This window comes from Myotis nattereri, assembly GCF_964212035.1.
Source record: "Myotis nattereri genome assembly, chromosome: 9".
In the NCBI taxonomy this organism is placed as follows: domain Eukaryota; kingdom Metazoa; phylum Chordata; class Mammalia; order Chiroptera; family Vespertilionidae; genus Myotis; species Myotis nattereri.
Window position 1 is genome coordinate 41862364 of NC_138084.1, and position 19454 is coordinate 41881817.

General features: G+C 40.6%; 1 protein-coding gene across 6 annotated transcripts in view; it reads right to left on the reverse strand.

The window, feature by feature from the left end:
- The window catches only part of STIM1 (stromal interaction molecule 1), a 213052-nt gene that overhangs the window by 95622 nt on the left and 97976 nt on the right, over positions 1 to 19454 (reverse strand). The gene's annotated exons all lie outside the window — the stretch shown is intronic.

Sequence of the window (19454 nt, forward strand, 5' to 3'; positions counted from 1 at the left end):
GGATATTTTTCCACTGATTTTTTTTTTTTTTTTTTTTTTTTAGAGGGAGTGGAAGGGAGAGAAATATCGATGTGAGAGAGACACATTGAGTGGCTGCCTCCTGCATGAGCCCTTGACAGGGATCGAACCTGGAACCCTTCAATCCACAGGCCGACACTCGATCCACGGAGCCAAACTGGCTAGGGCTGTCTGTGTTATACTTTAAAATAAAAATAGTATTCCCTGAAAAAAAAGGAGGTAGTTCAGTTTGCAACTCAATCACACAAATGCTTTTCCTTGAAATAAACATCAAACTTCTACACACAGCAGAATATGCATAACTTCCTGTTTCATCACACAGAATACTAAAGAGACATATTCATAAGACAATAAAATTAATAAATTTTTACTTCTTTATTAAAAACATTTTTAAAAAACTGAGAGTACCGTGAAGATGAGGAATACAATAACTAGCGCAGTTTTGTGCCACTGCTTTGATTCCTGTTAAGGTGCCAGCAGTGTTACCAACTAATTGCTTTTGCACCATCATTGCAAATGTACACAGTGAAAAAAGCAAATAGCATCTGAGCATATTATTAAAATGGATTTGACTTTCTGGACCCTTGCAAAGATCTTAGTGACTCCCATGGTATGTAGACCACGTAACCACTGGCAGGCAAAACCACAAAGTCCTTTTCCTCATGTCCAAATCTCTTCTTTCTCCAAGCAGAGTTAATCATTTACTGTTGGAAGGTCCAAAGTACTTTGTACATACTCTTGTATTAATTCTCATGCCCATCCAGAAAACAGCAAGGACTAAGTTTGATTCACACTATGCCCCAGGACCTAGTATGGCACCACCACCATCTGCCCTGTCAAGCATAAAATTGGTAAATACTGGCTGAATGAGTTGAATGAATGAATGCACAAAAGAAGGAATTAATAACCAAACATATCTCCCCAAAGTCAAGAGAATCCTTTTTTTTAATATATATATATATATATATATATATATATATATATATTGATTTCAGAGAGGAAAGGAGAGGAAGAGAGAGACAGAAACATCAATGACGAGAGAGAATCATTGATTGGCTGCTTCCTGCACACCCTCTACTGGGGATCAAATTGCAACCCAGGCATGTGCCCTTGACCAGAGTCAAACCTGGGAACCTTCAGTAGGCTGACACTCTATCCACTGAGCCAAAGCAGCTAGGGCAGCAAGAGAATTCTTGAATACAACCCAATTCCCACCACTAATATCCACCATCCACTTTATAATGCCTCTTCTCTCCCTGTCACTTTCATTTCCTATCACTAAATAGTAACTCATCCCCCAGAGAATACATGCCTGCAGGCATGCAAAGCAAAGCAGAGCCACTCCAGTTGAGCCTGACAATTGATTGTCTGATGTGAGACATAAGCCCAAAGGGAAAGAAGTGAGAAACAGCAGTCAGGGAAGACAGTACAGATTAGGGTAGAGAAGGGCACTGGTCAGACTATTCCTTAGTGCTTGACTGGAACCTGGGGAATCTGGAAATTGCTAAATTTTACCAACAGGGGCCTCATCTGTGAGAATAATTTCTCCCTTTTCACCACCTCACACCCCAGCCAGCCCAGGCAAGCTCTGCAGTGACTATTAATGGTATCAGAATCCCTTCTTTACCCTGGGAAAGGTCAGCAGGAATGCTAGATATAGATAGTGCTAGTGCATGCACATCAGCTGAAACTGTCCAAGTCATCTTACTTAAAGCCCTTCAGAAGCTTCTCATTGTTAAGATAAAGTTCAATTACAATTTTGAAAAGTGTTATATATGAAAACGGTAGGGTGCCTATAAGGCCCAGCATGATTGGCCACCTGTCGCCTTTGGTGTCATGTCCAGCAACTCCTTCAGTTTCCAGTTATTTCCTTTCCTCCTTTGCACACAGCACAGTGGCTCTCAACTCTGGCTGCATATTACACTCACCCAAGGAGCTCTTAAGTTGCTGATGCCCAGACCCCATCCCAGATCAATTCAATCAGTATCTCTATAAATGGGACCTAGGTATGGGTTTGGTTTGGGTAAGGGTTGTGTTTTTTGTTCTTTCTTTGAGACATAACATAAATACAGTAAAGTGCACACATACTAGTAAACATATGTATCATATGTATATATCCACGTAACCACCATCAAAATCAAGATGTAAAACATCCCCAACACTCCAGGAAGACTCCCTCCCTCTGGTCCCTTTTGAATCAAGACAAGCATGACCGCTACCCACCCCCTCTCCTGACAATGGTAACCACTATTCTGAATTTTATCATCATAGACAAGTTATGCCTATTCTTGACATTTTTCAAGATATAGTTGAAGCAATAAAATGCCCCCATTTTAAGTGAACAGTTCAATGTGTTTGACAAATATATGCGCCAATATAACCATCACCCCAATCAAAATATAGAACATTTTCATCACTCTAAATTGTTCCCACTTAACCCTTCACTGTCAACCATCATCCTGTTCCCCACAAAATCACTGATTGATTTCTATAATTATATCTTAGTTTTGTATGTTCTAGAACTTCAAATAAGTGTAATCATCAGTATGTTCTCTTTTCTGCCTGGCTCCTTTTGCTCAGCATGATTTGAGATTCTATCATGTTCTTTACTATCAATAGTTTCTTCCTTTTTATCACTGAGTAGTAGTATTCCAATGATTGGATGTACCACTGTTTATCCATTCATCAGTTTTTAGCTACCTATACATATAAAAGCCTGTGACTGTCCAACCGTCTGACCGGTAGCTATGACATGCAATGACCACCAGAGGGGCAGGTGCTCCAACCGGTAGCCATGATGTGCACTGACCACCAGGGGGCAGAGGCTCAATGCAGGAGCTGCTGAGCTGCAGTGACTTGGCAGTGGCGGTTCTTGGGTGATGCACCCAGAACCAAAGAGGAGGGAGCACGATTCCAGGGTGTGTCACCTGAGAACCACCCTCTCGCAATCTGGGACCCCTCAGGGGATGTCAGAGAACCAGTTTCAACCCTATTCCCACAGGCCAGGCTGAGGTACCCCACCAGTGCACGAATCTGTGCACCAGGCCTCTAGTTACAAATAAAGTGAATAACTTTTTAAAGTGAAAATGAGTTCTCATTTTTATCTTGAGTTCCACTTGGAGTGGACTGCTAGGTTATATAATAGGGGTATGTTTAACTTTTATTTTTTTAATTGATTTCAGAGAGGAAGGGAGAGGGAGAAATAGATAAAAACATCAATGATGAGAACCACTGATTGGCTGCCCCCTGCACACCCCACACTGGGGATTGAGCCCGCAACCCAGGCACATACCCTTGGCTGAAATCGAACTCAGGACCCTTCAATCCACAGGCTGACGCTCTATCCAGTGAGCCAAACCAGCTAGGGCTAAATAACTTTTAAAATAATGACATTCTGTTTTCCAAAATAGTTGTATCATTTTATAATCCCAACAGTAACCACCAGTTTGAAGCACCAATCCTGTTGCTGCATATACTGTCTTTTACTTGGTGACACTAATGTGTAGCCAAGGTTAAGAATCACCTAGAATTCCTTTTATGTGAAAGGCTCTTCATTCCTTTTTTTTTTTTTTAAATATATTTTATTGATTTTTTACAGAGAGGAAGGGAGAGAGATAGAGAGAGTTAGAAACGTCGATGAGAGAGAAACATCGATCAGCTGCCTCCTGCACATCTCCTATTGGGGATGTGCCCGCAACCCAGGTACATGCCCTTGACCGGAATCGAACCTGGGACCTTTCAGTCCGCAGGCCGACACTCTATCCACTGAGCCAAACTGGTTTCGGCTCTTCATTCCTTTTTGACCTGCAAACTCTGATTTGATGCGGCTGGTTTCAGTTTAAATACTTTTCCTTCAAAGACTCTTCCTTGACTCATCTCTCACAAACTGGTCTAGGTCCACATTGTACATTCTCCAAAGCACCTATATTTTTCATCGATAACACTTCACTATTATAATTATTTGTGTGATAATTCACTTAATGTCTGTTTTCTCCACTAAACTGTAAGGTTCATAGCAGCAGGAATCATGGCTGTCTTCCTTATGGTTGAATTCTGGCTTCTAGCCAATACCTAATACCTAGCAAAGTCCCTGGCATACCCACTGATCTTCAATAAACATTTGTTGAATGAACAAATGAATGCCCAGATGAACTTGTTCCATGAAGAGACAAATTCAAACAGTGATGAACAATACTTTTTGCCATCAAAAAGTACTAGAATGAGCACAACATATGAATTACAAAGATACAAAGTAGAATATGTTAAGAGGCAAGAAACCAGAGGTAATCCAGTTTGAACAAGTAGAAGACAGTGTGCGCAGAGGGAGAGCAATCCAAGCAAAACAGGCCCAAGAGCAAGAAGCACAGTATTTCATATAGTTTGATTTATTAAAGGACCCAAAGTCAAAGGGTTCTTTTTACCAATCTTGCAAAAGCTCTGAACATAGAGTGGGAGTAATGGATGTTGGGATTCCTCATTATATTAAAACTCCAAATGGCAGAGTTGAAGGGGCTTTGAAGGGTCACTGCTCAATTTACAACTAGAGGACTGGAAGGCCATGAAATGGGATTGTTTTGCTCTAGGTTGGCCAACAAAACAATGGCAGAACCAGATTCAAAGCCACACAACTTCCTATACCATGTCCTGAGCAAGGCTATAGTTGGGAGATCCAGATGAGTCTGTGCAAAAGGGTTCTCTAGAACTACTAATTCTTACTCTCCAAGGCCAACAAATATGGGCAGGTTCCATCAGTAACTTTTAGTCTATTAAGGGCAAACACAGAAGTTCTAATTGGGCTTCTGCCATTCCCCAAGCAGGATAAAACAAAACTTTCTGGTTTTGTTTTAACTCCTTCAGTGTCCCACACTAGCCAAAGGCAAGCCCTTCCTCGTTAGGACTTAGAAACAAAGTTTTAAAAGGCACTAGGGAAGAAATACTGAGTCTCTGGTATATTCCGCTAGGAAGAGCAAAAAGAGCAAAGGAATATGCTTTTTTAAAAAAAATTCTTTATTCTTTAAAGTATTACATAAGTCTCCTTTTTCCCCCATTCACCACTCCCCGGCCGCCCCCACCCCCTAGCACATGCCCTTAAGCCCGCCCTTCCCCACCCCCCCCCACGCCCCCCGTCTGTGTCCATTGGTTATGCTCATATGCATGCATACAAGTCCTTTGGTTGATCTCTTACCTTCTGTTTCAGCATATGAAAACTAATCATCTGCTAGAAAAGATGAAGAAATAATCAGTCCTACCCGGGGAAGAAGGGGTTTTAACCTCAACTACCCCTGTTGTGTCCCATTTCTACTTTTTTGCTCCTCTCAGTATTCTTTTCTTCAAACTTTGATCTCACAAGGAGCCTCCTTCCAGAAGAAAATGGCTAATCCCTAAAGTTAGTCTCCACCAAGCAGGCCATGACCTCAATATTTCAGGCTTTTGGTGCAGGGGCCTTCTAGCTGTTCTGACCCCTCCATGTCTCCTCTTGAGTCTCCTACAGGGCTTTGAATTCTTGTCCATCTGCTTAACAGCCCATTTGCCAGCCCTTTTACTACTATTACCTTTCTGACAGGCTGAAAAGTTCAGTGCTCACATGCTGTTATGTCACACACATTTATAACTTTCTATCAGCTATTTGCTGAACACTGAACCAGCTATGGCTGAACTAGCCAAAGACACTGGGAGTACAAAGAAAAGTAAGACATACTTCTCTGGCCTCCACCCAACTTCCTCTCTACCCCTAACACCCAACATTTAAAATACATGCTGAACTGCAGAAGTGGTGGATGTGGATCTTTGACTTCCAACTTCCTTATATCTTGATTACTGCTGAGGATTAATTTTCTTATTTGAAAAATCAGTAAAGGCCTGTAAATACAGCAAAGCCCTATAAAAATATTAGTCATTCATTTTTCATTTCTCTATTCTTTGCTTTCCCTGGGAGTCTTATCTTCCCAACTACATCAAGAGGAGGCTGATTTTTCTGGTGTTCTGCTGTGTCTAGCCCAGTGCTGGGCAACACAATATCTGGTCAAAGGACAACTGAAAGCTGCATAAAGATTTTGAAGATACGCTTTCTTAGCCTTGGGGTCCCACACACCACACATCTTTATAGTCTAAAGCTATTTGTGCCAAGAACTGTAACAGCCCCAGAGAAATTAAATCAACACATACTTGTTCAAAAGCTACCCTAAATTCTCTGACCTGGCGTCTAACCCAAACATTCTTGTGTTCTGGCCAGAACTTGTCAGGGATTGAGATGGCCAAAAAATAATTACAGACAACTCAAAACTTTTCGGCTGGAAAAAGTTTCCTGAAAGTGGTGGGGTGGGCACCCATGCCCTTGCCTAGATAGAGACTCTGCACCCATTAGTGGGCCCTCTAGATTTACACCCTTCCAGAGGAGCTGGCTCCCAACAATCAGTCCTGATCACAGCAGCCCTAAGAGCACAGTGATAAATGCCTTGAAGATATAAACACTGAGGAGCCAGGCACATCACTGCCTGGGGTAAAAACAATGTGGATTCCAGTTTCTATAGCAACAAGAGGTCATCTTCAAGTCTCCCAGGCCCATTGCTGGCTAACTGACCAGAGAACACAATCTTGGGCTCCAAAAGAGACCAGAACTAGAAGAGAGCTTCCCATCATCTTTCTGTCCCACATAAGCCTCCATTCAAACAATACAACGAAGATAACTGATCCCCCTTCTTCTTAAGATAATCAAGAACATCTACTGGGAAACCTTGCAGTAGGGATGAGCACTCCAAGAACTAGGTGGGCAGTCCTTCCTTACCTAATTCAGTTCTCAGCTATGGTAGCAGAGTGTCTCCCCTGAATGGGGACTATCAAGAATGAAGTGTGCCTGGGCCTCCTTATAGCCCAACCTCCCAACCCTCCTCGCTCATCTGCACAAGCCTGATGTGATTTCTGAGGAAAGGCCTCTAGGTCAAAGCATATTTCAGCTCACAGAGAACTAAGTTCAAGTCTAATACATTTTACCAGGGTTTACTATAACTGATTTCCTCACTGATCTCCCTGTCTCTGCTCTAGTTTCTCTCAAACTCATCCTCTACCAAAACAGTTGGTATAGCCCTAACCGGTTTGGCTTAGTGGAGAGAGTGTCAGCCTGTTGACTCAAGGGTCCCAGGTTCGATTCCGGTCAAGGGCATGTACCTTGGCTGCGGGCACATCCCCAGTAGGGGGTGTGCAGGAGGCAGCTGATCGCTGTTTCTAACTCTCTATCCCTCTCCCTACCTCTCTGCAAAAAATCAATAAAATATATTTTAAAAAACAAACAAAAAAACCCAGTTGGTATAATTTTTCTAAAATTCAAATCTGAGTAGACCAATCTCCTGAATAAAATCCTTCACAGGTTCACACAAAAACCTGTACATAAATGTTTATAGATGCTTTATGTGTAATAGCCAAAAACTGGAATCAGTCCATATGTCTATTCAACAGGTGAATGGTTATTTAAACTCTGGTACTTATGTACAATGAAATACTACTCAGCAACAAAATGGAGCCAAGTAATGATACACATAACTACATGGATGAACTTCCAGGGAATTATGCTGAGAAAAAAGAGTCAATCCCCAAAAATTTACATATTCTATGATTCCATTTATATAACATATTTTTGAAAGTATAAAATTTTAGAAATGTTAGGGACAGGAAAGTGGGCAGGAGGAAAGGCTATGGTTATAAAAGGGCAAGGATCTTTGTGCATTAGAAAAGAACTTACACACATACATATACACACATGAGTACAGTAAAACTGAGGAAATCTGAACAAGATTGGTGGATTTTCTTTCAATGTCAGTATTCTGGTTGTGATAGCCTACTACAGGTTTTCAAAATGTTACTGTGAAGGAAACTTTGCACAATTTCCCTGTGATTTCTCTGTATTATTTCTTAAAACTGCATGTAAATCTATAATTATCTCAACAACAATTTTTTAAATCTTTATTGTTGAAAGTATTACATATGTCCTTTTTTAACAAAAATTTTAACTTAAAAAAGCTCTTTGCAGGGCTCCCAAATTCCTATAACAGTAATTCCTAACATTTTTCAATGAGGAATTCAAAATAGCTCCACATAATAATAGCTGTATTTTTAGTATCCACTGATTTAAAAATGTTTGATTGAACCAAACCAGAGTAGCCTTAGTTGGTTGAGCATTGTCCCATGCACCGAAAGGTTGCCAGTTCGATTCTAGGTCAGGGCACAAACCTGGGTTTCAGGTTTGATCCCCAGTCAGGGAGCATAGGAAAGGCAACTGATGGATATTTCTCTCACATCTCTCTCTCTCTCTCTCTCTCTCTCTCTCTCTCTCTCCCCCCCCCCCCCCCCCTCAGCATGTCCTTGGGTGAGGATTAAAAAAAGAGAAAAGATTGATTGAGAAAATAATATGGATTCATGAAACACCTTTCAAGGATCCCCCGCCTTCCCCCCTCCCCCCACCTTTCAGGGCTTCTTATCCCTGAGATTGAGAACCATTGGCCTATATAAAGAATATCAGGTAGCAAAGCATACAAAGCTTTCAAGAGTAGTCCCTACCAAGTTCTCTAGTCGTACTCCATGTCACTCACTCAACTTCTTTCAATTCCATAAATAGCAAGGCTCACTTTGTGGCTTTGTACATAATGCTCCCACTGACTGCAGTATCCTTGCCCCATTCTAAATCTAATTCCTACTCAAGTTTCAAGATTCTACTTAGGCTTTTTCTAATTCCTCCAGCAAGTCTTCTCTACACTGACTCCTAGGATTAGAGTTAGATTAGAAGCCCTTCTTCTGTGCTCTCATAGTCCCTAAGATTCTATCACAACTTAGACCAATTATTTAACCTCTCTATGCCTCTGTTTCATTTTCTTTAAAATAAGGAGAAAATAGTACCTACCTCATAAGACTTATAAGAATGAAATGTGTTTTTTAAAAATAATGAAATTAGTTAATACATATAAAGTATTTCTAATGGAGCACTACACACAATAAGTGTTCAATTACTATCAAGTTGTTTCTGTTGTAACTGTCTGTTTAACCACTACATTGAAAAATCCAGCAGGAACTTATATTTGTATCCATCTCTAGTATGGCATATAGGTGCTTGGTAAATATTTGGTAAAAGAATTAAGGAATCTATGGTTGAGGTAGGGAGGTAGAACTGAAATCAGTGGTAGAACTGGGGATCTAGAGAATTGGGAATTACTGCTAATAGCAAAAGGTAAGTATAGATAAGAGCCAGGAATAAGGTCACCATCTTAAGCACAGAAAGACTCTATTACAGATTACTGAGAACTTAGGTGAACAAACTCAGGTGAGAACTACTAAATTATACATATCTTCTAAACTGGCTGTACTCAATTATTATGTAGGGCTCCTTTGATTTGTCATTGTAACATTAATATTGAGCTGAAAAAGTTATTTAACCTTTGGGAGGCACTGTTTCTTCATTTGTAAAATTGTGCCATAATAATAGTTTTCTAAGTATCTAAGATTACAAAAGCAAACTAGCCCATTGATTAAAGTAAAACCAGTTTTTTTCTGAATAAATGTTATATTTTCCCCTTATCTTAATTTTTTTGTCTTAAAATTTTAAGAAGAAAAGGGATAAGTCTCTTGGACAATAACTGCCTAGATGAAGAGAGAGATGTATGTGAAACTGACTTATATAAAGCACCAGAGTTGATAAAGGGTAGATGGTTACCTAGAATTACTCTTCCTCCAGCTCCTCATGTTTAAGACTTACTGACCCTTCAAGGCCCAGGGAACCTTTCCACCAGGAAACCTTCATTAACCACTCCAGGCCCCATGAGACTTCCCCTTGGAGGTCAGAGCACTGAGCACAGTCTAGTCCAGTGATGGCAAACCTTTTGAGCTCGGCGTGTCAGCATTTTGAAAACCCTAGCTTAACTCTGGTGCCGTGTCACATATAGAAATTTTTTGATATTTGCAACCATAGTAAAACAAAGATTTATATTTTTGATATTTATTTTATATATTTAAATGCCATTTAACAAAGAAAAATCAACCAAAAAAATGAGTTCGCGTGTCACCTCTGACACGCGTGTCATAGGTTCGCCATCACCGGAAACAACACCTCATAAGTTTTCTTCTAACCATAATTGAATTCCGTCTCCAGCTGGCCTGTTAGCTCCACTGCAGTGGGACTTGAGTATCCTCCTGCTATCTCAACAAGAATAGAAGTAAGTACATTATAACTGTCGAAGTAAGAAATGAGAGATAAATATGTCAGAAACTATGCTGGGACTTCTACATCTGTTGTCTCTTTTATCACTTTGTATAGTTAGTACTTTCATTAGCCCTAATTTGGAAGGAGGAAACTAAGGTCTAGATCAGTGATGGCGAACCTATGACACGCATGTCAGAGGTGACACACGAACTCATTTTTTTGGTTGATTTTTCTTTGTTAAATGGCATTTAAATATATAAAATAAATATCAAAAATATAAATCTTTGTTTTACTATGGTTGCAAATATCAAAAAATTTCTATATGTGACACGGCACCAGAGTTAAGTTAGGGTTTTTCAAAATGCTGACACGCCGAGCTCAAAAGGTTCGCCATCACTGGTCTAGATACACTGACTTGCTGAAATCACACATATGGTGAATGCAGGGCTGGAACTGGGATATTGTCTGTCTCCAGAGTCCTGATAAGAATAACTGCATACTGGTGTCCACCTGATTTGTTGAGCAATTCAATCATACCAACTCTCCACCTCAACTCCTCTCTGCTGCCAATCTGGACCTGGGGTAGCTGTTCGGCTTCCTTTCTTCCTTTTATTTTTCCCCATACAGGAAATGCAAAGGGAGCACCGCTGGATCCCCTCCCAGGGTGGGAATATGCCAAAGAAACAGGCTAAACAGAGAATCCTTTGGGGGGTGGGGAGGGATAAAAGGGATGTAAATATTCATATCCTGTAATATCAGAACCAGAAAGACTCACTAATTAAACTCTCTGGTTTTACAGATGACGACACTGAACTCTGAGAGGGGAATCACTTGCCTAAGGTCACAGAGCTGAATAGAATCTGAAAACCTGTCTCCCAATTCCCAAATTGAGGCTCATTTTGGTGTATCCTACACCAAGCAATGGAGAGAGAACTGAAGTACGACCAGTCAGGCCTGTCACTAAGTGAAAAACCCAAATGCTGTAAACACAGGAAATGGGCTGGGATAAGGTTCAGAGGGAGCAGCAACCTTTGCCAAGTTAGAAGTGTTCAAGGGTTTCCTGTCCACAGCTATTAACCGTTGCAGAAATGCTCCAGAAAGCAATACAAAATGGAGGGGAAAAAGGAGGAGAAAATATTCAGGCCTAGAAGAGACTTTATAAATTATTCAGTACAATTTCTTAGGCGTTACAGATGAGGAAGCTAAGTACCTCCCAAAAACATGACTTGTCTAAACTCAGAATTTAGGGACCCTTAGAAACCACTTACTTGGTCAAATCCTTTAATTTAATGCTGGTAAGCCTGATACCCAGAGAGGGAAAGAGACTTACTAGTACACAAGGTCACACAGCTAGACAGTGGCAGAGCCAGCACTGAAATTCAGTTTTTCTACCTTACAGGCCAGTGTGCTTCTCACTGGTTAAAATCAACTAGATAAAGTGATTTACCTCCAATGATGTGGGGGCTATTTTGGCCTTGGAAAAAGTACAACAGGTTAGGAAACTGAAAAAAAGCAGGATGTACTAACAGCTAACAAAGAATGACAAGGTCCAAACAGAGCAAGCTTAAAGGAGCCAAAACAAAAGTGCTCTGGCTGATTAAGACACTTTGTAAAACTAAGAGTCAGAAGAAGAAAAAAAATCTGGCTATTCTAGGAACTTAGAATCGAGAAAGAACAAGCAGGGCAGGCAGACTGAAAAGGCTGGAAACACTAAGGCAAATCCCAAGGTACTACTTCCTTGTTCTGTCCTAAACCCAAATATCCAGAAAACATCACCTCAGAAGCAACTCAGTGTTCAGCAGGCTATGAGGGGGGTACTATAGGAAGTAGCAGATTTCTGGGCCCCACATACACACAGCTGGCAAGTATGGAGGGGAACTACATTTACACGATACCTAGAATTTAATATATATTCAACTCTCACATCAGCCCTGCAAGAAGATTATGATTTCTATTAACATATAGAAACTGGAGCTTAGAAAAGACAAGTCTCTTGGGCACAGTCAAAAAGTTAGTATCTGTATATGGCAGATTTAGTAGTCAAACTTAAATTTCATTTAAGAAATTCTTAACCCACAACCAACATCATACGCAATGGGCAAAAACTATAAGAATTTCCTTTTAAGATCGGGAACAAGAGAAGGATGGCCACGTTCACCACTCTTATTCAACATAGTACTGGGAGTCCTAACCACAGCAATCAGACAAGAAGAAAAAAATAAAAGGCATCCAAATTTAAAAGGAAGACTGTCATTACTTGCAGATGACATGATACTATATATCGAGAACCCTAAATATTCTACACAAAAAATACTAGAACTGATAAATTAATTCAGTAAAGTAGCAGGATACAAAATAAATACCCAGAAATCAGTTGCATTTTTATACACCAATAATAAACTATTAGAAAGGGAGACTAAGAAAACAATCCCATTTACAATTGCATCAAAAAAATACCTAAAAATAAATTTAACCAAGTATGTCAAAGACTTGTACCCAGAAAATTATAAGACACTGAAGAAAGAAATTAAAGAAGATACAAATAACTGGAAGCATGTACCATGTTCATGTGTTAAGAAGAATTAACATCATTAACATGTCCATACTATCCAAAGCAATCTATAGATTCAATGCAATTCCTATCAAGATACCAATGGTATAGTTCACAGAATTAGAACAAATATTCCAAAAATGTATATGGAACCACAAAAGACCCTGAATACCCACAGCAATCTTGAGAAAGAACAAAGTTAGAGGAATCACATTACCTGATATCAAAATATATTATAAGACCATAGTAATCAAAACAGCATGGTACTACCCTGGCCAGTTTGGCTCAGTGGATAGAGTGTTGGCCTGCAGACTGAAGGGTCCCGGGTTCAGTTCCGGTTGGGGGCACACGCCCAGGATGCGGGCTCGATCCCCAGTGTGGGGTGTGCAGGAGGTAGCCGGTCGATGGTTCTCTCTTATCATTGATGTTTCTGTCTCTCTCTCTCTCTCTTCTCCCTTCCTCTCTGAAATCAATAAAATATTTTTTTAAAAACTAAATGTCAGCTGTAAATGGAAATTTAAAAAGAAAAACAGTATGGTACTGGGATAAAAACAGATATATAGATGAATGGAACAGAATAGTGATCCGAGAAATAAACCCATACCTTTATAGTCAGTTAATATTTGACAAAGGAGGCAAAATCATACAATGGAGTAAAGACAGTTTCTTCAATAAAAGGAATTGGAAAAATTGAACAGATATGTGCCAAAAAAAATGAAACTAGACCATCTTCTTACACCATACACAAAAATAAACTTTAAAATCTTAGAAGAAAACATAGATAGTAAAATTTTGGGCATTTATTATAGCAATATTTTTTGTAATATTATCTACTCGGGCAAGGGAAACAAAAGAAAAAATAAACAAATGGGACTACATCAAACTAAAAACCTTTTGCACAGCAAAAGAAACCATCAACAAAATGAAAAGACAACCCACTGCATGGGTGAACATATCTACCAATGATACTTCTGATAAGGAGTTGATACCCAAAATTTAGAAACACACACACACACAATTTAAAAATGGGTAAAGGACCTGAATAGATACTTCTCCAAAGATGGCCACTAGACACATGAAAAACTGCCCAACGTTACTAATCATCAGAGAAATGCAAATTAAAACCACAATGAGATATCACTTCACACCTGTCAGAATGGCTATCATCAATAGATTAATAACCAACAAGTGTTGGTAAGGATGTGGTAGGGATGCAGATCGGTGCAGCAAAAGTGGAAAGCAGTATGGAGTTACCTCAAAAAATTAAAAATGAAACTACCTTGTGATCCAGCAATTCCACTTCTGGGAATATATCCAAAGAAACCCAAAATACTAATTTGAAAGAATACATGCATCCCTATGTTCACTGCAGCATTATTTACAATAGCCAAGATTTGGAAATGGCCCAAGTACCCATCAGTAGATGAGTGGATAAAAAAAGTTGTGGTACATTTACACAATAGAATAGTACTTGGACGTAAAAAAAAAAAAAAAAAAAAAAAAGGGGAAATCTCACCCTTTCTGACAGCATAGATGAACCTGGAGAGCATTATGCTAAGTAAAATAAGCCAGTCAAAGAAAGACCAGGACCATATGATTTCACTTATATGTGGAATCTAATGAACAAAATAAACTAACAAATAAAATAGAAACAGATCATAGAGAAGAGACTGACACTAAAAAAAATGAAACTAGGGTTAGAGGGGAGGGGGGTTGTGGGGGCAGAAAAGGTAGAGGGAGGTAGGAAAGAGCATAAAGGGATAAATGGTGATGAAAGGAGACTTGAATTATGGTGGTGAACACACAATACAATATACAGATGATGTTTTATAGAATTGTATACCTGAAACCTACATAATTTTATTAACCAATGTCACAATTCAATTTTAAAAAAAGAAATTCTTAGCAAGTACCTGCTGTTTCAACCCTGTGATAAGGGTTGAATACAATGAAAAAGGCTAGAGATACAATGAAAAAATAAACATGTTCCCTGGTTTATGGGAGTTCCAATTAGGTAAATGACTATTAACTAATAACCTACACTAATAAAAGAGAAAGATGCAAATTGACCGGACCATCACGACACCCACCAGCCAATGAGGACTGAGTATGCAAATTAACCCAACAAAGATGGTGGGTTAATTTGCATACACAGGCACCACCCCAGCCACTCCAGGCCTCTGGGCAGCATGGGAAGGCAGAAAGGCAGCTCCAGACAAGACCAAAGGCAGTGCCAGCAGCCAGGGGAAGGAAGGCCCATTCTTGCACAAATCTTCATGCATCGGGCCTCTAGTTATTATAATAATACATACATGTTTGAACGTTTACTAGATACCAGGCACTTTCCACATATACTACCTCATTTAATTCTCACAGTAACTCAGTGAGGCAGTTACTATTATTCTCCTCATTTTACAGATAGGAAACTAAGGCACAGAAAAATTAAGTTACTTGTTTAAGAGCACACAGCCAATAAGTTGTAAAAATAAAGATTCAAACACATGCAGCTTGACTAGAAAGCCTATATTCTTTTTTATTTTATGAATTTTAAAAATATATTTTTTTTTATTGATTTCAGAGAGGGAGAGAGAGAGAGAAACATCAATGGTGAGAGAGAATCATTGACAGGCTGCCTCCTGCACGCCCTACACTGGGGCTCAAGCCCGCAACCCGGGCATGTGCCCTGACCAGGAATTGAACCGTGACCTCCTGGTTCATAGATCGATGTTCAACACTGAGCCACATCAGCCAGACAGCCTATCTATACTAATAAAAGGGTAACATGCTGATTAGACCAGACATCTTCTGGACATCCTTCTGGACAAAGCCACAGTGGCGGGGGCTGAGGCAGAGGCAGTTAGGGGTGATCAGGCCAGCAGTGGAGAACAGTTAGGGGGCAATCAGGCTGGCAGGGGAGAGTGGTTAGGGGTGATCAGGCAGGCAGGCAGGTGAGCAGTTAGGAGCCAGTGGTCCCAGATGTGAGAGGGATGTCCAACTGCCAGTTTAGGCCCGATCCCTGTGGGAATCTGCAGTTGGACATTCCCCGAGGGGTCCTGGATTGGAGAGGGTGCAGGGCAGGCTGAGGGACCCCCGCCCCGTGCACCCTATATAATAAAAGGGTAATATGCAAATTGACGCTAACAGCAGAATGACCAGAACGACTGCTCGACCAGTCACTATGAGGCACACTGACCACCTCTCGGTTCCTTTCCCCGGCCAGCAGGCTTCCATCACCCGATGGCGAACGGGGAACCGGAGAGTGGGTGGCAGCAGGGGGTGGGGCCGGCTGCAGGCAGCCAGGGAAGGTGGCCCTGATCACAGGCCAGGCCTAGGGATCGTACTTGCGCATGAATTTCATGTGCCAGGCCTCTAGTATTCTTAATACCTACCTATGTAAACACAATGGCAAGACAGCTTGGTACATGCTCTGATGGAGGTAAGTCAGAGACAATAGAGGTTTTTACTGGGACAACTGGCCTTATACTCATCCCCATCTATCTATAATAATAAAAGTGTAATATGCTAATCAGACCAAACATCCTTCCAGACAAAGCCAGGGCTGTGAGGGAAGCCCGGGTCCTGGGTACCTGTCAGTGGCCGGAGGGAAGCTCAGGTCCCAGGTGCCAGAGGGAAGCCGGTGCTGGTAGCCAGGGGAAGGAAGGTCTACTTTTTGCATGAATTTCGTGCATCAGGCCTCTAGTTATATAGTCTCTATACTCTTTTCCTGCTCTGATCAGAGCACCATCATCTCTGTTCTGCAAGGCTTTCTCAACCAACATCTCACAAATCCTCACAACAGTCAAAGGAGTCAGATAGGGCAGATATTACTGATCCCACTAAATAAATGAGGAAAATAAGACCAATAGAGCAGCAATGGTTTTTCCTAGGCGGTCTAGGGAGTTGGTGACGGAAGAAAGTCAATCTCTTGACTTCTGCTCTTTCTACTAGACTACTCTGACTCATCACAAAAAGGAAAAATCCAAAACATGGTATTGAAGAAGAGTTAAAAACTCTAGATTTCTCTGACCATTCTCTTTTCATCTTACCATCACTCCCATTCCCACTCCTCTCTCCACCCCTCATTACACATGTACACAAACCAAACTCTGCTTACATATACCCATGCATCCTCCCTTGATGCCTCAAAGTCAATGACTTAGTCAGTGCATTGATCAACCACAAGCCTTGGTTTCCATTAGACACAGTGTCCTTAGGGAAACATTCCCCTCCACCAGCTCATTCTCAGTGCACAGATCTTTAAATGGCAATTAAGGAAAAGAGAGGAATGCTGAAAAAGAAATGGCAAGGGGAAACACCCTATGAGGGGAGAACATTTCATACCATTTGAAGTCTATACAGAAGACATCAAATTTGGCCCAAGCCTGAGGTTTACCCACCAAATTAACTCTGGTGGGATCTTGAGTTTCTAATAAGGAAAAGTACTAAAATTCCTCCATTAACTCATTCAGTCAGTCACTCTTCATTACTGATGTTCATTTTGTGTACAACTTATATGTTAGAGCCACACAATTAAAAAACAACAAAAAACTGCTTTCAAAAGCTTACCTTTTAGCCCGGCCAGTGTGGTTCAGTGGTTGAGCATCAACCTCTGAACCAAGAGGTCACAGTTCAATTCCCAGTCAGGGCATATGCCCAGGTTGCAGGCTCATCCCCAGTGTGGGGCATGCAGGAGACAGCAAATCAATGATTCTCATCATTGATATTTCTATCTCTCTCTCCCTCTCCCTTCTTCTCTGAAATCAATAAAAACATATTTTTTTTTAAATATATTTTATTGATTTTTTACAGAGAGGAAGGGAGAGAGATAGAGAGTTAGAAACATCGATGACAGAGAAACATTGATCAGCTGCCTCCTGCACATCTCCTACTGGGGATGTGCCCGCAACCCAGGTACATGCCCTTGACCGGAATCGAACCTGGGACCTTTCAGTCCGCAAGCCGATGCTCTATCCACTGAGCCAAACCGGTTTCGGCAATAAAAACATATTTTAAAATAAAAGTTAAAATATATATAATGATTTTTTTAAAAGCTTACCTTTTAGTTTTTGATTCCTTGTTAAAGATGGAGTCATTTTTCAACTAATTCATTTGCTTCTATTGTTTATGTGAACTTCATATAAAATTTGTTTTCTTTAAGTCTTACTAATATGACTATGGGAGATATATGAAGAGGAGGAATGAAGGAAAGTTGTGTTTGTTCTTTGTTGTATTTTTCCATGTATTCCAGAAGATTTTTTATTTTTGAGGGGAACTTGAATTGGCGTGTGGTTCTTTGGGAAAAAGCTATGGTCACTAGCAAATAATATTTTTTTTTTTTACTAAAGCACAATAGCATTATGGGGAGTGGGGGTGGGGGTGGGGGGGGACTTAACCTACTAGTGGAGAAGACAGTAATCAGGATATAAGGAAATACCAAGTTCTGTGGAAGCAAGATAATTAATTCTCTCTTAAGGGTCAGGGAAAGCCTTCCCAGAGAAGACATTATTGGCTTGGCCTTAGGGAATATGGGATATCTGAATGCTAGAATGCTGAACCTGCAAAAACAGGGTTGGAGTGGTCTCTAAGGATAAACTAAAGAGTCCTGGGTTCCTAACAGAAGAGTTGCCTTGGGATAAAAAAAATATACTATAGCCCTGGTTGCTTTAAAAATGATATTATTGCCCAGACTTAAGATGGTATGAAATGTTCTCCCCTCATAGGGTGTTTCCCCTCACCATTCCTTTTTCAGCATTCCTCTCTTTTCCTTAATTGCCATTTAAAGATCTGCGCACTGAGAATAAGCTGGTGGCTCAGTTGGTCAGGCATCATCCCATGTACCAAAAGATTGCTAGTTCAATTCCCGGTCAGGGTATGTGCCCTGATTGTGGGCTCTATCCCCAGTAGGCGATGTGCAGGAAGCAGCCTATCGATGTTCTACTCTCTCATCAATATTTCTCTGTCTCCCTCTCCTTTCCTCTCTCTTTAAAAATCAATGAACTATTCTTTTTAAAAAATGATATTATCCCTCTGAGGCATATGCTCCAGGTAAAGTCCATTAAACTCTGTAAAGGACCTAGCTCTACCTTGCACTCATACAGACCCAAAGCTCTGAGCATAAGATTACAACTCTGCTAGAGATTTCTCTATCTTGCCTTCACACACTTCTGCTTCCTGCCTTGCAAACTGGCTCCCACAGCAGCCAAAGCCACCTTATCTCTCAAAGAGCTCAGCTAGAGATACAACCATTAATGGTCTTAATATTTAAAGCCAGTTAAAATGAGAAATGTTCCAGTTCAAATGCAACTTTCAGTAGTTTAACCTTGAGCTGGCCAAAGATGAAGACAAAAGTCCTATAATGATACACAAACACAAAGTAAAGCAAATAGTTCCTGCCAAACCACAGTCCATTCAGTGGATTCCCAAAATCCAGTAGTCCCTGACACCCTACCCACCCATCACCAAACTCATGTTCCAGCTAGGCCCAGTTTAGGCACATAGCACAAGCAGCACTGGAAAGAAGGTAGATAAACAGGTTCTCAGGCCCTTCCCTGAAGTACAATCCAAATGAAAGAGAGTAGCTGCCAGCTCAGCCTGGCCCTGTGGGATTTGGAAATCTGCAAAAAAGCTGGCAATGTGCTACCCAACCACCACAGACAACTCTTCTCAGGAAATGAGGGCTACTTGTACAGTCCACATAATGAG